This window comes from Acomys minous (assembly GCF_964271855.1).
Source record: "Acomys minous genome assembly, contig: scaffold_34, whole genome shotgun sequence".
NCBI classification, from domain to species: Eukaryota; Metazoa; Chordata; class Mammalia; order Rodentia; family Muridae; genus Acomys; species Acomys minous.
In genome coordinates, this window is record NW_028182171.1 from 629,851 (window position 1) to 652,539 (window position 22,689).

Consider the following 22,689-nt stretch of genomic DNA (forward strand, 5'->3'; position numbering starts at 1 on the left):
GAAGCAAGAGAAATGCTGATTTCATCAAGCCCAGTTACATACTCAGAATCTGTACTACTGCGCAAATAGGCATGTCTCTGTAGGCAAAAAAATTCATTTCTGACAAAGTTGCCCAAATGCATCTCAGAAGTGTGCAACTTGTTCCCTGAGTTAGAAAACGTCGAGAAACGGTCGTTTCCGCTAGCGCTGTGCTTCTACACATGTATTTGCTGAACGGTGAAAGCGCACAGTAATACAATTTTTATCCCAGCAAATACACTGTTTCTAAGGAAATGGGAACACACTGAGGAGACACATGTGGGAGCTACTGTGACTAAAACTGAGCTTTCCTACGCACAGGGAAGCAAGAGAAATGCTGATTTCATCAAGCCCAGTTACATACTCAGAATCTGTACTACTGCGCAAATAGGCATGTCTCTTTAGGCAAAAAACTCATTTCTGACAAAGTTGCCCAAATGCATCTCAGAAGTGTGCAACTTGTTCCCTGAGTTAGAAAACGTCGAGAAACGTTCGTTTCTGCTAGCGCTGTGCTTCTACACATGTATTTGCTGAACAGTGAAAGCGCACAGTAATGCACTTTTCGCCCTCCAAATACACTGTTTATAAGGAAATAGGAACACACTGAGGAGACACTTGTGGGAGCTACAGTGACTAAAACTGAGCTTCCCTACACACAGGGAAGCAAGAGAAATGCTGATTTCATCAAGCCCAGTTACATACTCAGAATCTGTACTACTGCGCAAATAGGCATGTCTCTTTGGGCAAAAAACTCAGTTCTGACAAAGTTGCCCAAATGCATCTCAGAAGTGTGCAACTTGTTCCCTGAGTTAGAAAACGTCGAGAAACGGGCGTTTCTGCTAGCGCTGTGCTTCTACACATGTACTTGCTGAACGGTGAAAGCGCACAGTAATGCAGTTTTCTCCCAGCAAATACACTGTTTCTAAGGAAATGGGAACACACGGAGGAGACACTTGTGGGAGCTACTGTGACTAAAAGTGAGCTTCCCTACGCACAGGGAAGCAAGAGAAATGCTGATTTCATCAAGCCCAGGTACATACTCAGAATCTGTACTACTGCGCAAATAGGCATGTCTCTGTAGGCAAAAAACTCATTTCTGACAAAGTTGCCCAAATGCATCTCAGAAGTTTGCATCTTGTTCCGTGAGTTAGAAAACGTCGAGAAACGGTCGTTTCTGCTAGCGCTGTGCTTCTACACATGTATTTGCTGAACGGTGAAAGCGCACAGTAATGCACTTTTCTCCCAGCAAATACACTGTTTCTAAGGAAATGGGAACACACTGAGGAGACACTTGTGGGAGCTACTGTGACTAAAACTGAGCTTCCCTACGCACAGGGAAGCAAGAGAAATGCTGATTTCATCAAGCCCAGGTACATACTCAGAATCTGTACTACTGCGCAAATAGGCATGTCTCTGTAGGCAAAAAACTCATTTCTGACAAAGTTGCCCAAATGCATCTCAGAAGTTTGCATCTTGTTCCGTGAGTTAGAAAACGTCGAGAAACGGTCGTTTCTGCTAGCGCTGTGCTTCTACACATGTATTTGCTGAACGGTGAAAGCGCACAGTAATACTCTTTTCTCCCAGCAAATACACTGTTTCTAAGGAAATGGGAACACACTGAGGAGACACTTGTGGGAGCTACTGTGACTAAAACTGAGCTTCCCTACGCACAGGGAAGCAAGAGAAATGCTGATTTCATCAAGCCCAGGGACATACTCAGAATCTGTACTACTGCGCAAATAGGCATGTCTCTTGAGGCAAAAAACTCATTTCTGACAAATTTGCCCAAATGCATCTCAGAAGTGTGCAACTAGTTCCCTGAGTTAGAAAACGTCGAGAAACGGTCGTTTCCGCTAGCGCTGTGCTTCTACACATGTATTTGCTGAACGGTGAAAGCGCACAGTAATGCACTTTTCTCCCAGAAAATACACTGTTTCTAAGGAAATGGGAACACACTGAGGAGACACTTGTGGGAGCTACAGTGACTAAAACTGAGCTTCCCTACGCACAGGGAAGCAAGAGAAATGCTGATTTCATCAAGCCCAGTTACATACTCAGAATCTGTACTACTGCGCAAATAGGCATGTCTCTGTAGGCAAAAAAATTCATTTCTGACAAAGTTGCCCAAATGCATCTCAGAAGTGTGCAACTTGTTCCCTGAGTTAGAAAACGTCGAGAAACGGTCGTTTCCGCTAGCGCTGTGCTTCTACACATGTATTTGCTGAACGGTGAAAGCGCACAGTAATACAATTTTTATCCCAGCAAATACACTGTTTCTAAGGAAATGGGAACACACTGAGGAGACACATGTGGGAGCTACTGTGACTAAAACTGAGCTTTCCTACGCACAGGGAAGCAAGAGAAATGCTGATTTCATCAAGCCCAGTTACATACTCAGAATCTGTACTACTGCGCAAATAGGCATGTCTCTTTAGGCAAAAAACTCATTTCTGACAAAGTTGCCCAAATGCATCTCAGAAGTGTGCAACTTGTTCCCTGAGTTAGAAAACGTCGAGAAACGTTCGTTTCTGCTAGCGCTGTGCTTCTACACATGTATTTGCTGAACAGTGAAAGCGCACAGTAATGCACTTTTCGCCCTCCAAATACACTGTTTATAAGGAAATAGGAACACACTGAGGAGACACTTGTGGGAGCTACAGTGACTAAAACTGAGCTTCCCTACACACAGGGAAGCAAGAGAAATGCTGATTTCATCAAGCCCAGTTACATACTCAGAATCTGTACTACTGCGCAAATAGGCATGTCTCTTTGGGCAAAAAACTCAGTTCTGACAAAGTTGCCCAAATGCATCTCAGAAGTGTGCAACTTGTTCCCTGAGTTAGAAAACGTCCAGAAACGGTCGTTTCTGCTAGCGCTGTGCTTCTACACATGTATTTGCTGAACGGTGAAAGCGCACAGTAATGCACTTTTCTCCCAGCAAATACACTGTTTCTAAGGAAATGGGAACACACTGAGGAGACACTTGTCGGAGCTACTGTGACTACAACTGAGCTTCCCTACACACAGGGAAGCAAGAGAAATGCTGATTTCATCAAGCCCAGTTACATACTCAGAATCTGTACTACTGCGCAAATAGGCATGTCTCTTTAGGCAAAAAACTCATTTCTGACAAAGTTGCCCAAATGCATCTCAGAAGTGTGCAACTTGTTCCCTGAGTTAGAAAAAGTCGAGAAACGGTCGTTTCTGCTAGCGCTGTGCTTCTACACATGTATTTGCTGAACCGGAAAGTGCACAGCAATGCACATTTCTACCAGCCAATACACTGTTTCTAAGGAAATGGGAACACACTGAGGAGACACTTGTGGGAGCTACTGTGACTAAAACTGAGCTTCTCTACACACAGGGAAACAAGAGAAATGCTGATTTCATCAAGCCCAGTTACATACTCAGAATCTGTACTACTGCGCAAATAGGCATGTCTCTTTAGGCAAAAAAATTCATTTCTTACAAAGTTGCCCAAATGCATCTCAGAAGTGTGCAACTTGTTCCCTGAGTTAGAAAACGTCGAGAAACGGTCGTTTCCGCTAGCGCTGTGCTTCTACACATGTATTTGCTGAACGGTGAAAGCGCACAGTAATACTCTTTTCTCCCAGCAAATACACTGTTTCTAAGGAAATGGGAACACACTGAGGAGACACTTGTGGGAGCTACTGTGACTAAAACTGAGCTTCCCTACGCACAGGGAAGCAAGAGAAATGCTGATTTCATCCAGCCCTGTTACATACTCAGAATCTGTACTACTGCGCAAATAGGCATGTCTCTTTAGGCAAAAAACTCATTTCTGACAAAGTTGCCCAAATGCATCTCAGAAGTGTGCAACTTGTTCCCTGAGTTTGAAAACGTCGAGAAACCGTCGTTTCTGCTAGCGCTGTGCTTCTACACATGTATTTGCTGAACGGTGAAAGCGCACAGTAATGCACTTTTCTCCCAGCAAATACACTGTTTCTAACAAATTGGGAACACACTGAGGAGACACTTGTGGGAGCTACTGTGACTAAAACTGAGCTTCCCTACACACAGGGAAGCAAGAGAAATGCTGATTTCATCAAGCCCAGTTACATACTCAGAATCTGTACTACTGCGCAAATAGGCATGTCTCTGTAGGCAAAAAACTCATTTCTGACAAAGTTGCACAAATGCATCTCAGAAGTGTGCAACGTGTTCCCTGAGTTAGAAAACGTCGAGAAACGGTCGTTTCTGCTCGCGCTGTGCTTCTACACATGTATTTGCTGAACGGTGAAAGCGCACAGTAATGCACTTTTCTCCCAGCAAATACACTGTTTCTAAGGAAATGGGAACACACTGAGGAGACACTTGTGGGAGCTACTGTGACTAAAACTGAGCTTCCCTACGCACAGGGAAGCAAGAGAAATGCTGATTTCATCAAGCCCAGTTACATACTCAGAATCTGTACTACTGCGCAAAAAGGCATGTCTCTGTAGGCAAAAAACTCATTTCTGACAAAGTTGCCCAAATGCATCTCAGAAGTGTGCAAATTGTTCCCTGAGTTAGAAAACGTCGAGAAACGGTCGTTTCTGCTAGCGCTGTGCTTCTACACATGTACTTGCTGAACGGTGAAAGCGCACAGTAATGCAGTTTTCTCCCAGCAAATACAATGTTTCTAAGGAAATGGGAACACACGAAGGAGACACTTGTGGGAGCTACTGTGACTAAAACTGAGCTTCCCTACGCACAGGGAAGCAAGAGAAATGCTGATTTCATCAAGCCCAGTTACATACTCAGAATCTGTACTACTGCGCAAATAGGCATGTCTCTGTAGGCAAAAAACTCATTTCTGACAAAGTTGCCCAAATGCATCTCAGAAGTTTGCATCTTGTTCCGTGAGTTAGAAAACGTCGAGAAACGGTCGTTTCTGCTAGCGCTGTGCTTCTACACATGTATTTGCTGAACGGTGAAAGCGCACAGTAATACTCTTTTCTCCCAGCAAATACACTGTTTCTAAGGAAATGGGAACACACTGAGGAGACACTTGTGGGAGCTACTGTGACTAAAATGAGCTTCCCTACGCACAGGGAAGCAAGAGAAATGCTGATTTCATCCAGCCCTGTTACATACTCAGAATCTGTACTACTGCGCAAATAGGCATGTCTCTGTAGGCAAAAAACTCATTTCTGACAAAGTTGCCCAAATGCATCTCAGAAGTGTGCAGCTTGTTCTCTGAGTTTGAAAACGTCGAGAAACGGTCGTTTCTGCTAGCGCTGTGCTTCTACACATGTATTTGCTGAACGGTGAAAGCGCACAGTAATGCACTTTTCTCCCAGCAAATACACTGTTTCTAACAAACTTGGAACACACTGAGGAGACACTTGTGGGAGCTACTGTGACTAAAACTGAGCTTCCCTACACACAGGGAAGCAAGAGAAATGCTGATTTCATCAAGCCCAGTTACATACTCAGAATCTGTACTACTGCGCAAATAGGCATGTCTCTGTAGGCAAAAAACTCATTTCTGACAAAGTTGCCCAAATGCATCTCAGAAGTGTGCAACTTGTTCCCTGAGTTAGAAAACGTCGAGAAACGGTCGTTTCTGCTAGCGCTGTGCTTCTACACATGTATTTGCTGAACGGTGAAAGCGCACAGTAATGCACTTTTCTCCCAGCAAATACACTGTTTCTAAGGAAATGGGAACACACTGAGGAGACACTTGTGGGAGCTACTGTGACTAAAACTGAGCTTCCCTACGCACAGGGAAGCAAGAGAAATGCTGATTTCATCAAGCCCAGTTACATACTCAGAATCTGTACTACTGCGCAAAAAGGCATGTCTCTGTAGGCAAAAAACTCATTTCTGACAAAGTTGCCCAAATGCATCTCAGAAGTGTGCAACTTGTTCCCTGAGTTAGAAAACGTCGAGAAACGGTCGTTTCTGCTAGCGCTGTGCTTCTACACATGTACTTGCTTAACGGTGAAAGCGCATAGTAATGCAGTTTTCTCCCAGCAAATACACTGTTTCTAAGGAAATGGGAACACACGGAGGAGACACTTGTGGGAGCTACTGTGACTAAAACTGAGCTTCCCTACGCACAGGGAAGCAAGAGAAATGCTGATTTCATCAAGCCCAGGTACATACTCAGAATCTGTACTACTGCGCAAATAGGCATGTCTCTGTAGGCAAAAAACTCATTTCTGACAAAGTTGCCCAAATGCATCTCAGAAGTTTGCATCTTGTTCCGTGAGTTAGAAAACGTCGAGAAACGGTCGTTTCTGCTAGCGCTGTGCTTCTACACATGTATTTGCTGAACGGTGAATGCGCACAGTAATGCACTTTTCTCCCAGCAAATACACTGTTTCTAAGGAAATGGGAACACACTGAGGAGACACTTGTGGGAGCTACTGTGACTAAAACTGAGCTTCCCTACGCACAGGGAAGCAAGAGAAATGCTGATTTCATCAAGCCCAGGTACATACTCAGAATCTGTACTACTGCGCAAATAGGCATGTCTCTGTAGGCAAAAAACTCATTTCTGACAAAGTTGCCCAAATGCATCTCAGAAGTTTGCATCTTGTTCCGTGAGTTAGAAAACGTCGAGAAACGGTCGTTTCTGCTAGCGCTGTGCTTCTACACATGTATTTGCTGAACGGTGAAAGCGCACAGTAATGCACTTTTCTCCCAGCAAATACACTGTTTCTAAGGAAATGGGAACACACTGAGGAGACACTTGTGGGAGCTACTGTGACTAAAACTGAGCTTCCCTACGCACAGGGAAGCAAGAGAAATGCTGATTTCATCAAGCCCAGTTACATACTCAGAATCTGTACTACTGCGCAAATAGGCATGTCTCTGTAGGCAAAAACTCATTTCTGACAAAGTTGCCCAAATGCATCTCAGAAGTGTGCAACTTGTTCCCTGAGTTAGAAAACGTCGAGAAACGGTCGTTTCTGCTAGCGCTGTGCTTCTACACATGTATTTGCTGAACGGTGAAAGCGCACAGTAATGTGCACTTTTCTCCCAGCAAATACACTGTTTCTAAGGAAATGGGAACACACTGAGGAGACACTTGTGGGAGCTACTGTGACTAAAACTGAGCTTCCCTACGCACAGGGAAGCAAGAGAAATGCTGATTTCATCAAGCCTAGTTACATACTCAGAATCTGTACTACTGGGCAAATAGGCATGTCTCTGTAGGCAAAAAACTCATTTCTGACAAAGTTGCCCAAATGCATCTCAGAAGTGTGAACTTGTTCCCTGAGTTAGAAAACATCGAGAAACGGTCGTATCTGCTAGCGCTGTGCTTCTACACATGTACTTTCTGAACGGTGAAAGCGCACAGTAATGCACTTTTCTCCCAGCAAATACACTGTTTCTAAGGAAATGGGAACACACTGAGGAGACACTTGTGGGAGCTACTGTGACTAAAACTGAGCTTCCCTACGCACAGGAAAGCAAGAGAAATGCTGATTTCATCAAGCCCAGTTACATACTCAGAATCTGTACTACTGCGCAAATAGGCATGTCTCTGTAGGCAAAAAACTCATTTCTGACAAAGTTGCCCAAATGCATCTCAGAAGTGTGCAACTTGTTCCCTGAGTTAGAAAACGTCGAGAAACGGTCGTTTCTGCTAGCGCTGTGCTTCTACACATGTACTTGCTGAACGGTGAAAGCGCACAGTAATGCACTTTTCTCCCAGCAAATACACTGTTTCTAAGGAACTGGCAACACACTGAGGAGACACTTGTGGGAGCTACTGTGACTAAAACTGAGCTTCCCTACGCACAGGGAAGCAAGAGAAATGCTGATTTCATCAAGCCCAGTTACATACTCAGAATCTGTACTACTGCGCAAATAGGCATGTCTCTGTAGGCAAAAAACTCATTTCTGACAAAGTTGCCCAAATGCATCTCAGAAGTGTGCAACTTGTTCCCTGAGTTAGAAAACGTCGAGAAACGTTCGTTTCTGCTAGCGCTGTGCTTCTACACATGTATTTGCTGAACGGTGAAAGCGCACAGTACTGTGCACTTTTCTCCCAGCAAATACACTGTTTCTAAGGAACTGGGAACACACTGAGGAGACACTTGTAGGAGCTACTGTGACTAAAACTGAGCTTCCCTACGCACAGGGAAGCAAGAGAAATGCTGATTTCATCAAGCCCAGTTACATACTCAGAATCTGTACTACTGCGCAAATAGGCATGTCTCTGTAGGCAAAAAACTCATTTCTGACAAAGTTGCCCAAATGCATCTCAGAAGTGTGCAACTAGTTCCATGAGTTAGAAAACGTCAAGAAACGGTCGTTTCTGCTAGCGCTGTGCTTCTACACATGTACTTGTTGAACGGTGAAAGCGCACAGTAATGCACTTTTCTCCCAGCAAATACCCTGTTTCTAAGGAAATGGGAACACACTGAGGAGACACTTGTGGGAGCTACTGTGAGTAAAACTGAGCTTCCCTACGCACAGGGAAGCAAGAGAAATGCTGATTTCATCAAGCCCAGTTACATACTCAGAATCTGTACTACGGCGCAAATAGACATGGCTCTTTAGGCAAAAAACTCATTTCTGACAAAGTTGCCCAAATGCATCTCAGAAGTGTGCAACTTGTTCCCTGAGTTAGAAAACGTCGAGAAACGGTCGTTTCTGCTAGCGCTGTTCTTCTACACATGTATTTGCTGAACGGTGAAAGCGCACATTAATGTGTACTTTTCTCCCAGCAAATACACTGTTTCTAAGGAAATGGGAACAGACTGAGGAGACCCTAGTGGGAGCTACTGTGACTAAAACTGAGCTTCCCTACGCACAGGGAAGCAAGAGAAATGCTGATTTCATCAAGCCCAGTTACGTACTCAGAATCTGTACTACTGCGCAAATAGGCATGTCTCTGTAGGCAAAAAACTCATTTCTGACAAAGTTGCCCAAATGCATCTCAGAAGTGTGCAACTTGTTCCCTGAGTTAGAAAACGTCGAGAAACGATTGTTTCTGCTAGCGCTGTGCTTCTACACATGTATTTGCTGAACGGAGAAAGCGCACAGTAATGCACTTTTCTCCCAGCAAATACACTGTTTCCAAGGAAATGGGAACACACTGAGGAGACACTTGTGGGAGCTACTGTGACTAAAACTGAGCTTCCCTACGCACAGGGAAGCAAGAGAAATGCTGATTTCATCAAGCCCAGTTACATACTCAGAATCTGTACTACTGCGCAAATAGGCATGTCTCTTTAGGCAAAAAACTCATTTCTGACAAAGTTGCCCAAATGCATCTCAGAAGTGTGCAACTTGTTCCCTGAGTTAGAAAACGTCGAGAAACGTTCGTTTCTGCTAGCGCTGTGCTTCTACACATGTATTTGCTGAACGGTGAAAGCGCACAGTAATGCACTTTTCTCCCAGCAAATACACTGTTTCTAAGGAACTGGGAACACACTGAGGAGACACTTGTGGGAGCTACTGTGACTAAAACTGAGCTTCCCTATGCACAGGGAAGCAAGAGACATGCTGATTTCATCAAGCCCAGTTACATACTCAGAATCTGTACTACTGCGCAAATAGGCATGTCTCTGTAGGCAAAAAACTCATTTCTGACAAAGTTGCCCAAATGCATCTCAGAAGTGTGCAACTTGTTCCCTGAGTTAGAAAACGTCGATAAACGGTCGTTTCTGCTAGCGCTGTGCTTCTACACATGTACTTGTTGAACGGTGAAAGCGCACAGTAATGCACTTTTCTCCCAGCAAATACCCTGTTTCTAAGGAAATGGGAACACACTGAGGAGACACTTGTGGGAGCTACAGTGACTAAAACTGAGCTTCCCTACGCACAGGGAAGCAAGAGAAATGCTGATTTCATCAAGCCCAGTTACGTACTCAGAATCTGTACTACTGCGCAAAAAGGCATGTCTCTTTAGGCAAAAAACTCATTTCTGACAAAGTTGCCCAAATGCATCTCAGAAGTGTGCAACTTGTTCCCTGAGTTAGAAAACGTCGAGAAACGTTCGTTTCTGCTAGCGCTGTGCTTCTACACATGTATTTGCTGAACGGTGAAAGCGCACAGTAATGCACTTTTCTCTCAGCAAATACACTGTTTCTAAGGAAATGGGAACACACTGAGGAGACACTTGTGGGAGCTACAGTGACTAAAACTGAGCTTCGCTACGCACAGGGAAGCAAGAGAAATGCTGATTTCATCAAGCCCAGTTACATACTCAGAATCTGTACTACTGCGAAAATAGGCATGTCTCTGTAGGCAGAAAACTCATTTCTGACAAAGTTGCCCAAATGCATCTCAGAAGTGTGAACTTGTTCCGTGAGTTAGAAAACATCGAGAAACGGTCGTTTCTGCTAGCGCTGTGCTTCTACACATGTACTTGCTGAACGGTGAAAGCGCACAGTAATGCACTTTTCTCCCAGGAAAAACACTGTTTCTAAGGAAATGGGAACACACTGAGGAGACACTTGTGGGAGCTACTGTGACTAAAACTGAGCTTCCCTACGCACAGGGAAGCAAGAGAAATGCTGATTTCTTCAAGCCCAGTTACATACTCAGAATCTGTACTACTGCGCAAATAGGCATGTCTCTTTAGGCAAAAAACTCATTTCTGACAAAGTTGCCCAAATGCATCTCAGAAGTGTGCATCTTGTTCCCTGAGTTAGAAAACGTCGATAAACGGTCGTTTCTGCTAGCGCTGTGCTTCTACACATGTATTTGCTGAACGGTGAAAGCGCACAGTAATGCACTTTTCTCCTAGCAAATACACTGTTTCTAAGGAACTGGGAACACACTGAGGAGACGCTTGTGGGAGCTACTGTGACTAAAACTGAGCTTCCCTACGCACAGGGAAGCAAGAGAAATGCTGATTTCATCAAGCCCAGGTACATACTCAGAATCTGTACTACTGCGCAAATAGGCATGTCTCTGTAGGCAAAAAACTCATTTCTGACAAAGTTGCCCAAATGCATCTCAGAAGTTTGCATCTTGTTCCGTGAGTTAGAAAACGTCGAGAAACGGTCGTTTCTGCTAGCGCTGTGCTTCTACACATGTATTTGCTGAACGGTGAAAGCGCACAGTAATGCACTTTTCTCCCAGCAAATACACTGTTTCTAAGGAAATGGGAACACACTGAGGAGACACTTGTGGGAGCTACTGTGACTAAAACTGAGCTTCCCTACGCACAGGGAAGCAAGAGAAATGCTGATTTCATCAAGCCCAGTTACATACTCAGAATCTGTACTACTGCGCAAATAGGCATGTCTCTGTAGGCAAAAACTCATTTCTGACAAAGTTGCCCAAATGCATCTCAGAAGTGTGCAACTTGTTCCCTGAGTTAGAAAACGTCGAGAAACGGTCGTTTCTGCTAGCGCTGTGCTTCTACACATGTATTTGCTGAACGGTGAAAGCGCACAGTAATGTGCACTTTTCTCCCAGCAAATACACTGTTTCTAAGGAAATGGGAACACACTGAGGAGACACTTGTGGGAGCTACTGTGACTAAAACTGAGCTTCCCTACGCACAGGGAAGCAAGAGAAATGCTGATTTCATCAAGCCTAGTTACATACTCAGAATCTGTACTACTGGGCAAATAGGCATGTCTCTGTAGGCAAAAAACTCATTTCTGACAAAGTTGCCCAAATGCATCTCAGAAGTGTGAACTTGTTCCCTGAGTTAGAAAACATCGAGAAACGGTCGTATCTGCTAGCGCTGTGCTTCTACACATGTACTTTCTGAACGGTGAAAGCGCACAGTAATGCACTTTTCTCCCAGCAAATACACTGTTTCTAAGGAAATGGGAACACACTGAGGAGACACTTGTGGGAGCTACTGTGACTAAAACTGAGCTTCCCTACGCACAGGAAAGCAAGAGAAATGCTGATTTCATCAAGCCCAGTTACATACTCAGAATCTGTACTACTGCGCAAATAGGCATGTCTCTGTAGGCAAAAAACTCATTTCTGACAAAGTTGCCCAAATGCATCTCAGAAGTGTGCAACTTGTTCCCTGAGTTAGAAAACGTCGAGAAACGGTCGTTTCTGCTAGCGCTGTGCTTCTACACATGTACTTGCTGAACGGTGAAAGCGCACAGTAATGCACTTTTCTCCCAGCAAATACACTGTTTCTAAGGAACTGGCAACACACTGAGGAGACACTTGTGGGAGCTACTGTGACTAAAACTGAGCTTCCCTACGCACAGGGAAGCAAGAGAAATGCTGATTTCATCAAGCCCAGTTACATACTCAGAATCTGTACTACTGCGCAAATAGGCATGTCTCTGTAGGCAAAAAACTCATTTCTGACAAAGTTGCCCAAATGCATCTCAGAAGTGTGCAACTTGTTCCCTGAGTTAGAAAACGTCGAGAAACGTTCGTTTCTGCTAGCGCTGTGCTTCTACACATGTATTTGCTGAACGGTGAAAGCGCACAGTACTGTGCACTTTTCTCCCAGCAAATACACTGTTTCTAAGGAACTGGGAACACACTGAGGAGACACTTGTAGGAGCTACTGTGACTAAAACTGAGCTTCCCTACGCACAGGGAAGCAAGAGAAATGCTGATTTCATCAAGCCCAGTTACATACTCAGAATCTGTACTACTGCGCAAATAGGCATGTCTCTGTAGGCAAAAAACTCATTTCTGACAAAGTTGCCCAAATGCATCTCAGAAGTGTGCAACTAGTTCCATGAGTTAGAAAACGTCAAGAAACGGTCGTTTCTGCTAGCGCTGTGCTTCTACACATGTACTTGTTGAACGGTGAAAGCGCACAGTAATGCACTTTTCTCCCAGCAAATACCCTGTTTCTAAGGAAATGGGAACACACTGAGGAGACACTTGTGGGAGCTACTGTGAGTAAAACTGAGCTTCCCTACGCACAGGGAAGCAAGAGAAATGCTGATTTCATCAAGCCCAGTTACATACTCAGAATCTGTACTACGGCGCAAATAGACATGGCTCTTTAGGCAAAAAACTCATTTCTGACAAAGTTGCCCAAATGCATCTCAGAAGTGTGCAACTTGTTCCCTGAGTTAGAAAACGTCGAGAAACGGTCGTTTCTGCTAGCGCTGTTCTTCTACACATGTATTTGCTGAACGGTGAAAGCGCACATTAATGTGTACTTTTCTCCCAGCAAATACACTGTTTCTAAGGAAATGGGAACAGACTGAGGAGACCCTAGTGGGAGCTACTGTGACTAAAACTGAGCTTCCCTACGCACAGGGAAGCAAGAGAAATGCTGATTTCATCAAGCCCAGTTACGTACTCAGAATCTGTACTACTGCGCAAATAGGCATGTCTCTGTAGGCAAAAAACTCATTTCTGACAAAGTTGCCCAAATGCATCTCAGAAGTGTGCAACTTGTTCCCTGAGTTAGAAAACGTCGAGAAACGATTGTTTCTGCTAGCGCTGTGCTTCTACACATGTATTTGCTGAACGGAGAAAGCGCACAGTAATGCACTTTTCTCCCAGCAAATACACTGTTTCCAAGGAAATGGGAACACACTGAGGAGACACTTGTGGGAGCTACTGTGACTAAAACTGAGCTTCCCTACGCACAGGGAAGCAAGAGAAATGCTGATTTCATCAAGCCCAGTTACATACTCAGAATCTGTACTACTGCGCAAATAGGCATGTCTCTTTAGGCAAAAAACTCATTTCTGACAAAGTTGCCCAAATGCATCTCAGAAGTGTGCAACTTGTTCCCTGAGTTAGAAAACGTCGAGAAACGTTCGTTTCTGCTAGCGCTGTGCTTCTACACATGTATTTGCTGAACGGTGAAAGCGCACAGTAATGCACTTTTCTCCCAGCAAATACACTGTTTCTAAGGAACTGGGAACACACTGAGGAGACACTTGTGGGAGCTACTGTGACTAAAACTGAGCTTCCCTATGCACAGGGAAGCAAGAGACATGCTGATTTCATCAAGCCCAGTTACATACTCAGAATCTGTACTACTGCGCAAATAGGCATGTCTCTGTAGGCAAAAAACTCATTTCTGACAAAGTTGCCCAAATGCATCTCAGAAGTGTGCAACTTGTTCCCTGAGTTAGAAAACGTCGATAAACGGTCGTTTCTGCTAGCGCTGTGCTTCTACACATGTACTTGTTGAACGGTGAAAGCGCACAGTAATGCACTTTTCTCCCAGCAAATACCCTGTTTCTAAGGAAATGGGAACACACTGAGGAGACACTTGTGGGAGCTACAGTGACTAAAACTGAGCTTCCCTACGCACAGGGAAGCAAGAGAAATGCTGATTTCATCAAGCCCAGTTACGTACTCAGAATCTGTACTACTGCGCAAAAAGGCATGTCTCTTTAGGCAAAAAACTCATTTCTGACAAAGTTGCCCAAATGCATCTCAGAAGTGTGCAACTTGTTCCCTGAGTTAGAAAACGTCGAGAAACGTTCGTTTCTGCTAGCGCTGTGCTTCTACACATGTATTTGCTGAACGGTGAAAGCGCACAGTAATGCACTTTTCTCTCAGCAAATACACTGTTTCTAAGGAAATGGGAACACACTGAGGAGACACTTGTGGGAGCTACAGTGACTAAAACTGAGCTTCGCTACGCACAGGGAAGCAAGAGAAATGCTGATTTCATCAAGCCCAGTTACATACTCAGAATCTGTACTACTGCGAAAATAGGCATGTCTCTGTAGGCAGAAAACTCATTTCTGACAAAGTTGCCCAAATGCATCTCAGAAGTGTGAACTTGTTCCGTGAGTTAGAAAACATCGAGAAACGGTCGTTTCTGCTAGCGCTGTGCTTCTACACATGTACTTGCTGAACGGTGAAAGCGCACAGTAATGCACTTTTCTCCCAGGAAAAACACTGTTTCTAAGGAAATGGGAACACACTGAGGAGACACTTGTGGGAGCTACTGTGACTAAAACTGAGCTTCCCTACGCACAGGGAAGCAAGAGAAATGCTGATTTCTTCAAGCCCAGTTACATACTCAGAATCTGTACTACTGCGCAAATAGGCATGTCTCTTTAGGCAAAAAACTCATTTCTGACAAAGTTGCCCAAATGCATCTCAGAAGTGTGCATCTTGTTCCCTGAGTTAGAAAACGTCGATAAACGGTCGTTTCTGCTAGCGCTGTGCTTCTACACATGTATTTGCTGAACGGTGAAAGCGCACAGTAATGCACTTTTCTCCTAGCAAATACACTGTTTCTAAGGAACTGGGAACACACTGAGGAGACGCTTGTGGGAGCTACTGTGACTAAAACTGAGCTTCCCTACGCACAGGGAAGCAAGAGAAATGCTGATTTCATCAAGCCCAGTTACATACTCAGAATCTGTACTACTGCGCAAATAGGCATGTCTCTGTAGGCAAAAAACTCATTTCTGACAAAGTTGCCCAAATGCATCTCAGAAGTGTGCAACTTGTTCCCTGAGTTAGAAAACGTCGATAAACGGTCGTTTCTGCTAGCGCTGTGCTTCTACACATGTACTTGTTGAACGGTGAAAGCACACAGTAATGCACTTTTCTCCCAGCAAATACCCTGTTTCTAAGGAAATGGGAACACACTGAGGAGACACTTGTGGGAGCTACAGTGACTAAAACTGAGCTTCCCTACGCACAGGGAAGCAAGAGAAATGCTGATTTCATCAAGCCCAGTTACGTACTCAGAATCTGTACTACTGCGAAAATAGGCATGTCTCTGTAGGCAGAAAACTCATTTCTGACAAAGTTGCCCAAATGCATCTCAGAAGTGTGAACTTGTTCCGTGAGTTAGACAACGTCGAGAAACGGTCATTTCTGCTAGCGCTGTGCTTCTACACATGTACTTGCTGAACGGTGAAAGCGCACAGTAATGCACTTTTCTCCCAGGAAAAACACTGTTTCTAAGGAAATGGGAACACACTGAGGAGACACTTGTGGGAGCTACTGTGACTAAAACTGAGCTTCCCTACGCACAGGGAAGCAAGAGAAATGCTGATTTCATCAAGCCCAGTTACATACTCAGAATCTGTACTACTGCGCAAATAGGCATGTCTCTTTAGGCAAAAAACTCATTTCTGACAAAGTTGCCCAAATGCATCTCAGAAGTGTGCATCTTGTTCCCTGAGTTAGAAAACGTCGAGAAACGGTCGTTTCTGCTAGCGCTGTGCTTCTACACATGTATTTGATGAACGGTGAAAGCGCACAGTAATGCACTTTTCTCCCAGCAAATACACTGTTTCAAAGGAACTGGGAACACACTGAGGAGACGCTTGTGGGAGCTACTGTGACTAAAACTGAGCTTCCCTACGCACAGGGAAGCAAAAGAAATGCTGATTTCATCAAGCCCAGTTACATACTCAGAATCTGTACTACTGCGCAAATAGGCATGTCTCTGTAGGCAAAAAACTCATTTCTGACAAAGTTGCCCAAATGCATCTCAGAAGTGTGCAACTTGTTCCCTGAGTTAGAAAACGTCGATAAACGGTCGTTTCTGCTAGCGCTGTGCTTCTACACATGTATTTGCTGAACGGTGAAAGCGCACAGTAATGCACTTTTCTCCCAGCAAATACCCTGTTTCTAAGGAAATGGGAACACACTGAGGAGACACTTGTGGGAGCTACAGTGACTAAAACTGAGCTTCCCTACGCACAGGGAAGCAAGAGAAATGCTGATTTCATCAAGCCCAGTTACGTACTCAGAATCTGTACTACTGCGCAAAAAGGCATGTCTCTTTAGGCAAAAAACTCATTTCTGACAAAGTTGCCCAAATGCATCTCAGAAGTGTGCAACTTGTTCCCTGAGTTAGAAAACATCGAGAAACGTTCGTTTCTGCTAGCGCTGTGCTTCTACACATGTTTTTGCTGAATGGTGAAAGCTCACAGTAATGTACTTTTCTCCCAGCAAATACACTGTTTCTAAGGAAATGGGAACACACTGAGGAGACCCTTGTGGGAGCTACTGTGACTAAAACTGAGCTTCCCTACGCACAGGGAAGCAAGAGAAATGCTGATTTCATCAAGCCCAGTTACGTACTCAGAATCTGTACTACTGCGCAAATAGGCATGTCTCTGTAGGCAAAAAACTCATTTCTGACAAAGTTGCCCAAATGCATCTCAGAAGTGTGCAACTTGTTCCCTGAGTTAGAAAACGTCTAGAAACGGTCGTTTCTGCTAGCGCTGTGCTTCTACACATGTATTTGCTGAACGGAGAAAGCGCACAGTAATGCACTTTTCTCCCAGCAAATACACTGTTTCTAAGGAAATGGGAACACACTGAGGAGACACTTGTGGGAGCTACTGTGACTAAAACTGAGCTTCCCTACGCACAGGGAAGCAAGAGAAATGCTGATTTCATCAAGCCCAGTTACATACTCAGAATCTGTACTACTGCGCAAATAGGCATGTCTCTTTAGGCAAAAACCTCATTTCTGACAAAGTTGCCCAAATGCATCTCAGAAGTGTGCAACTAGTTCCCTGAGTTAGAAAACGTCGAGAAATGGTCGTTTCTGCTAGCGCTGTGCTTCTACACATGTATTTGCTGAACGGTGAAAGCGCACCGTAATGCACTTTTCTCCCAGCAAATACACTGTTTCTAAGGAAATGGGAACACACTGAGGAGACACTTGTGGGAGCTACTGTGACTAAAACTGAGCTTCCCTACGCACAGGGAAGCAAGAGAAATGCTGATTTCATCAAGCCCAGTTACATACTCAGAATCTGTACTACTGCGCAAATAGGCATGTCTCTTTAGGCAAAAAACTCATTTCTGACAATGTTGCCCAAATGCATCTCAGAAGTGTGCAACTTGTTCCCTGAGTTAGAAAACGTTGAGAAACGGTCTTTTCTGCTAGCGATGTGCTTCTACACATGTATTTGCTGAACGGTGAAAGGGCACAGTAATGCACTTTTCTCGCAGCAAATACACTGTTTCTAAGGAAATGGAAACACACTGAGGAGACACTTGTGGGAGCTACAGTGACTAAACTGAGCTTCCCTACGCACAGGGAAGCAAGAGAAATGCTGATTTCATCAAGCCCAGTTACATACTCAGAATCTGTACTACTGCGCAAATAGGCATGTCTCTGTAGGCAAAAAACTCATTTCTGACAAAGTTGCCCAAATGCATCTCAGAAGTGTGAACTTGTTCCGTGAGTTAGAAAACATCGAGAAACGGTCGTTTCCGCTAGCGCTGTGCTTCTACACATGTACTTGCTGAACGGTGAAAGCGCACAGTAATGCACTTTTCTCCCAGGAAAAACACTGTTTCTAAGGAAATGGGAACACACTGAGGAGACACTTGTGGGAGCTACTGTGACTAAAACTGAGCTTCCCTACGCACAGGGAAGCAAGAGAAATGCTGATTTCATCAAGCCCAGTTACATACTCAGAATCTGTACTACTGCGCAAATAGGCATGTCTCTTTAGGCAAAAACCTCATTTCTGACAAAGTTGCCCAAATGCATCTCAGAAGTGTGAAACTAGTTCCCTGAGTTAGAAAACGTCGAGAAACGGTCGATTCTGCTAGCGCTGTGCTTCTACACATGTATTTGCTGAACGGTGAAAGCGCACAGTAATGCACTTTTCTCCCAGCAAATACACTGTTTCTAAGGAAATGGGAACACACTGAGGAGACACTTGTGGGAGCTACTGTGACTAAAACTGTGCATCCCTACGCACAGGGAAGCAAGAGAAATGCTGATTTCATCAAGCCCAGTTACATACTCAGAATCTGTACTACTGCGCAAATAGGCATGTCTCTGTAGGCAAAAACTCATTTCTGACAAAGTTGCCCAAATGCATCTCAGAAGTGTGCAACTTGTTCCCTGAGTTAGAAAACGTCCAGAAACGGTCGTTTCTGCTAGCGCTGTGCTTCTACACATGTATTTGCTGAACGGTGAAAGCGCACAGTAATGTGCACTTTTCTCCCAGCAAATACACTGTTTCTAAGGAAATGGGAACACACTGAGGAGACACTTGTGGGAGCTACTGTGACTAAAACTGAGCTTCCCTATGCACAGGGAAGCAAGAGAAATGCTGATTTCATCAAGCCCAGTTACATACTCAGAATCTGTACTACTGCGCAAATAGGCATGTCTCTGTAGGCAAAAAACTCATTTCTGACAAAGTTGCCCAAATGCATCTCAGAAGTGTGCAACTTGTTCCCTGAGTTAGAAAACGTCGAGAAACGGTCGTTTCTGCTAGCGATGTGCTTCTACACATGTATTTGCTGAACGGTGAAAGCGCACAGTAATGTGCACTTTTCTCCCAGCAAATACACTGTTTCTAAGGAAATGGGAACACACTGAGGAGACACTTGTGGGAGCTACTGTGACTAAAACTGAGCTTCCCTACGCACAGGGAAGCAAGAGAAATGCTGATTTCATCAAGCCCAGTTACATACTCAGAATCTGTACTACTGCGCAAATAGGCATGTCTCTGTAGGCAAAAAACTCATTTCTGACAAAGTTGCCCAAATGCATCTCAGAAGTGTGCAACTTGTTCCCTGAGTTAGAAAACATCGAGAAACGGTCGTTTCCGCTAGCGCTGTGCTTCTACACATGTACTTGCTGAACTGTGAAAGCGCACAGTAATGCACTTTTCTCCCAGGAAAAACACTGTTTCTAAGGAAATGGGAACACACTGAGGAGACACTTGTGGGAGCTACTGTGACTAAAACTGAGCTTCCCTACGCACAGGGAAGCAAGAGAAATGCTGATTTCATCAAGCCCAGTTACATACTCAGAATCTGTACTACTGCGCAAATAGGCATGTCTCTTTAGGCAAAAAACTCATTTCTGACAAAGTTGCCCAAATGCATCTCAGAAGTGTGCAACTAGTTCCCTGAGTTAGAAAACGTCGAGAAACGGTCGTTTCTGCTAGCGCTGTGCTTCTACACATGTATTTGCTGAACGGTGAAAGCGCACAGTAATGCACTTTTCTCCCAGCAAATACACTGTTTCTAAGGAAATGGGAACACACTGAGGAGACACTTGTGGGAGCTACTGTGACTAAAACTGTGCTTCCCTACGCACAGGGAAGCAAGAGAAATGCTGATTTCATCAAGCCCAGTTACATACTCAGAATCTGTACTACTGCGCAAATAGGCATGTCTCTGTAGGCAAAAACTCATTTCTGACAAAGTTGCCCAAATGCATCTCAGAAGTGTGCAACTTGTTCCCTGAGTTAGAAAACGTCCAGAAACGGTCGTTTCTGCTAGCGCTGTGCTTCTACACATGTATTTGCTGAACGGTGAAAGCGCACAGTAATGTGCACTTTTCTCCCAGCAAATACACTGTTTCTAAGGAAATGGGAACACACTGAGGAGACACTTGTGGGAGCTACTGTGACTAAAACTGAGCTTCCCTACGCACAGGGAAGCAAGAGAAATGCTGATTTCATCAAGCCCAGTTACATACTCAGAATCTGTACTACTGCGCAAATAGGCATGTCTCTGTAGGCAAAAAACTCATTTCTGACAAAGTTGCCCAAATGCATCTCAGAAGTGTGCAACTTGTTCCCTGATTTAGAAAACGTCGAGAAACGGTCGTTTCTGCTAGCGATGTGCTTCTACACATGTATTTGCTGAACGGTGAAAGCGCACAGTAATGTGCACTTTTCTCCCAGCAAATACACTGTTTCTAAGGAAATGGGAACACACTGAGGAGACACTTGTGGGAGCTACTGTGACTAAAACTGAGCTTCCCTACGCACAGGGAAGCAAGAGAAATGCTGATTTCATCAAGCCCAGTTACATACTCAGAATCTGTACTACTGCGCAAATAGGCATGTCTCTTTAGGCAAAAAACTCATTTCTGACAATGTTGCCCAAATGCATCTCAGAAGTGTGCAACTTGTTCCCTGAGTTAGAAAACGTTGAGAAACGGTCTTTTCTGCTAGCGATGTGCTTCTACACATGTATTTGCTGAACGGTGAAAGGGCACAGTAATGCACTTTTCTCGCAGCAAATACACTGTTTCTAAGGAAATGGGAACACACTGAGGAGACACTTGTGGGAGCTACAGTGACTAAACTGAGCTTCCCTACGCACAGGGAAGCAAGAGAAATGCTGATTTCATCAAGCCCAGTTACATACTCAGAATCTGTACTACTGCGCAAATAGGCATGTCTCTGTAGGCAAAAAACTCATTTCTGACAAAGTTGCCCAAATGCATCTCAGAAGTGTGAACTTGTTCCGTGAGTTAGAAAACATCGAGAAACGGTCGTTTCCGCTAGCGCTGTGCTTCTACACATGTACTTGCTGAACGGTGAAAGCGCACAGTAATGCACTTTTCTCCCAGGAAAAACACTGTTTCTAAGGAAATGGGAACACACTGAGGAGACACTTGTGGGAGCTACTGTGACTAAAACTGAGCTTCCCTACGCACAGGGAAGCAAGAGAAATGCTGATTTCATCAAGCCCAGTTACATACTCAGAATCTGTACTACTGCGCAAATAGGCATGTCTCTTTAGGCAAAAACCTCATTTCTGACAAAGTTGCCCAAATGCATCTCAGAAGTGTGAAACTAGTTCCCTGAGTTAGAAAACGTCGAGAAACGGTCGTTTCTGCTAGCGCTGTGCTTCTACACATGTATTTGCTGAACGGTGAAAGCGCACAGTAATGCACTTTTCTCCCAGCAAATACACTGTTTCTAAGGAAATGGGAACACACTGAGGAGACACTTGTGGGAGCTACTGTGACTAAAACTGTGCATCCCTACGCACAGGGAAGCAAGAGAAATGCTGATTTCATCAAGCCCAGTTACATACTCAGAATCTGTACTACTGCGCAAATAGGCATGTCTCTGTAGGCAAAAACTCATTTCTGACAAAGTTGCCCAAATGCATCTCAGAAGTGTGCAACTTGTTCCCTGAGTTAGAAAACGTCCAGAAACGGTCGTTTCTGCTAGCGCTGTGCTTCTACACATGTATTTGCTGAACGGTGAAAGCGCACAGTAATGTGCACTTTTCTCCCAGCAAATACACTGTTTCTAAGGAAATGGGAACACACTGAGGAGACACTTGTGGGAGCTACTGTGACTAAAACTGAGCTTCCCTATGCACAGGGAAGCAAGAGAAATGCTGATTTCATCAAGCCCAGTTACATACTCAGAATCTGTACTACTGCGCAAATAGGCATGTCTCTGTAGGCAAAAAACTCATTTCTGACAAAGTTGCCCAAATGCATCTCAGAAGTGTGCAACTTGTTCCCTGAGTTAGAAAACGTCGAGAAACGGTCGTTTCTGCTAGCGATGTGCTTCTACACATGTATTTGCTGAACGGTGAAAGCGCACAGTAATGTGCACTTTTCTCCCAGCAAATACACTGTTTCTAAGGAAATGGGAACACACTGAGGAGACACTTGTGGGAGCTACTGTGACTAAAACTGAGCTTCCCTACGCACAGGGAAGCAAGAGAAATGCTGATTTCATCAAGCCCAGTTACATACTCAGAATCTGTACTACTGCGCAAATAGGCATGTCTCTGTAGGCAAAAAACTCATTTCTGACAAAGTTGCCCAAATGCATCTCAGAAGTGTGCAACTTGTTCCCTGAGTTAGAAAACATCGAGAAACGGTCGTTTCCGCTAGCGCTGTGCTTCTACACATGTACTTGCTGAACTGTGAAAGCGCACAGTAATGCACTTTTCTCCCAGGAAAAACACTGTTTCTAAGGAAATGGGAACACACTGAGGAGACACTTGTGGGAGCTACTGTGACTAAAACTGAGCTTCCCTACGCACAGGGAAGCAAGAGAAATGCTGATTTCATCAAGC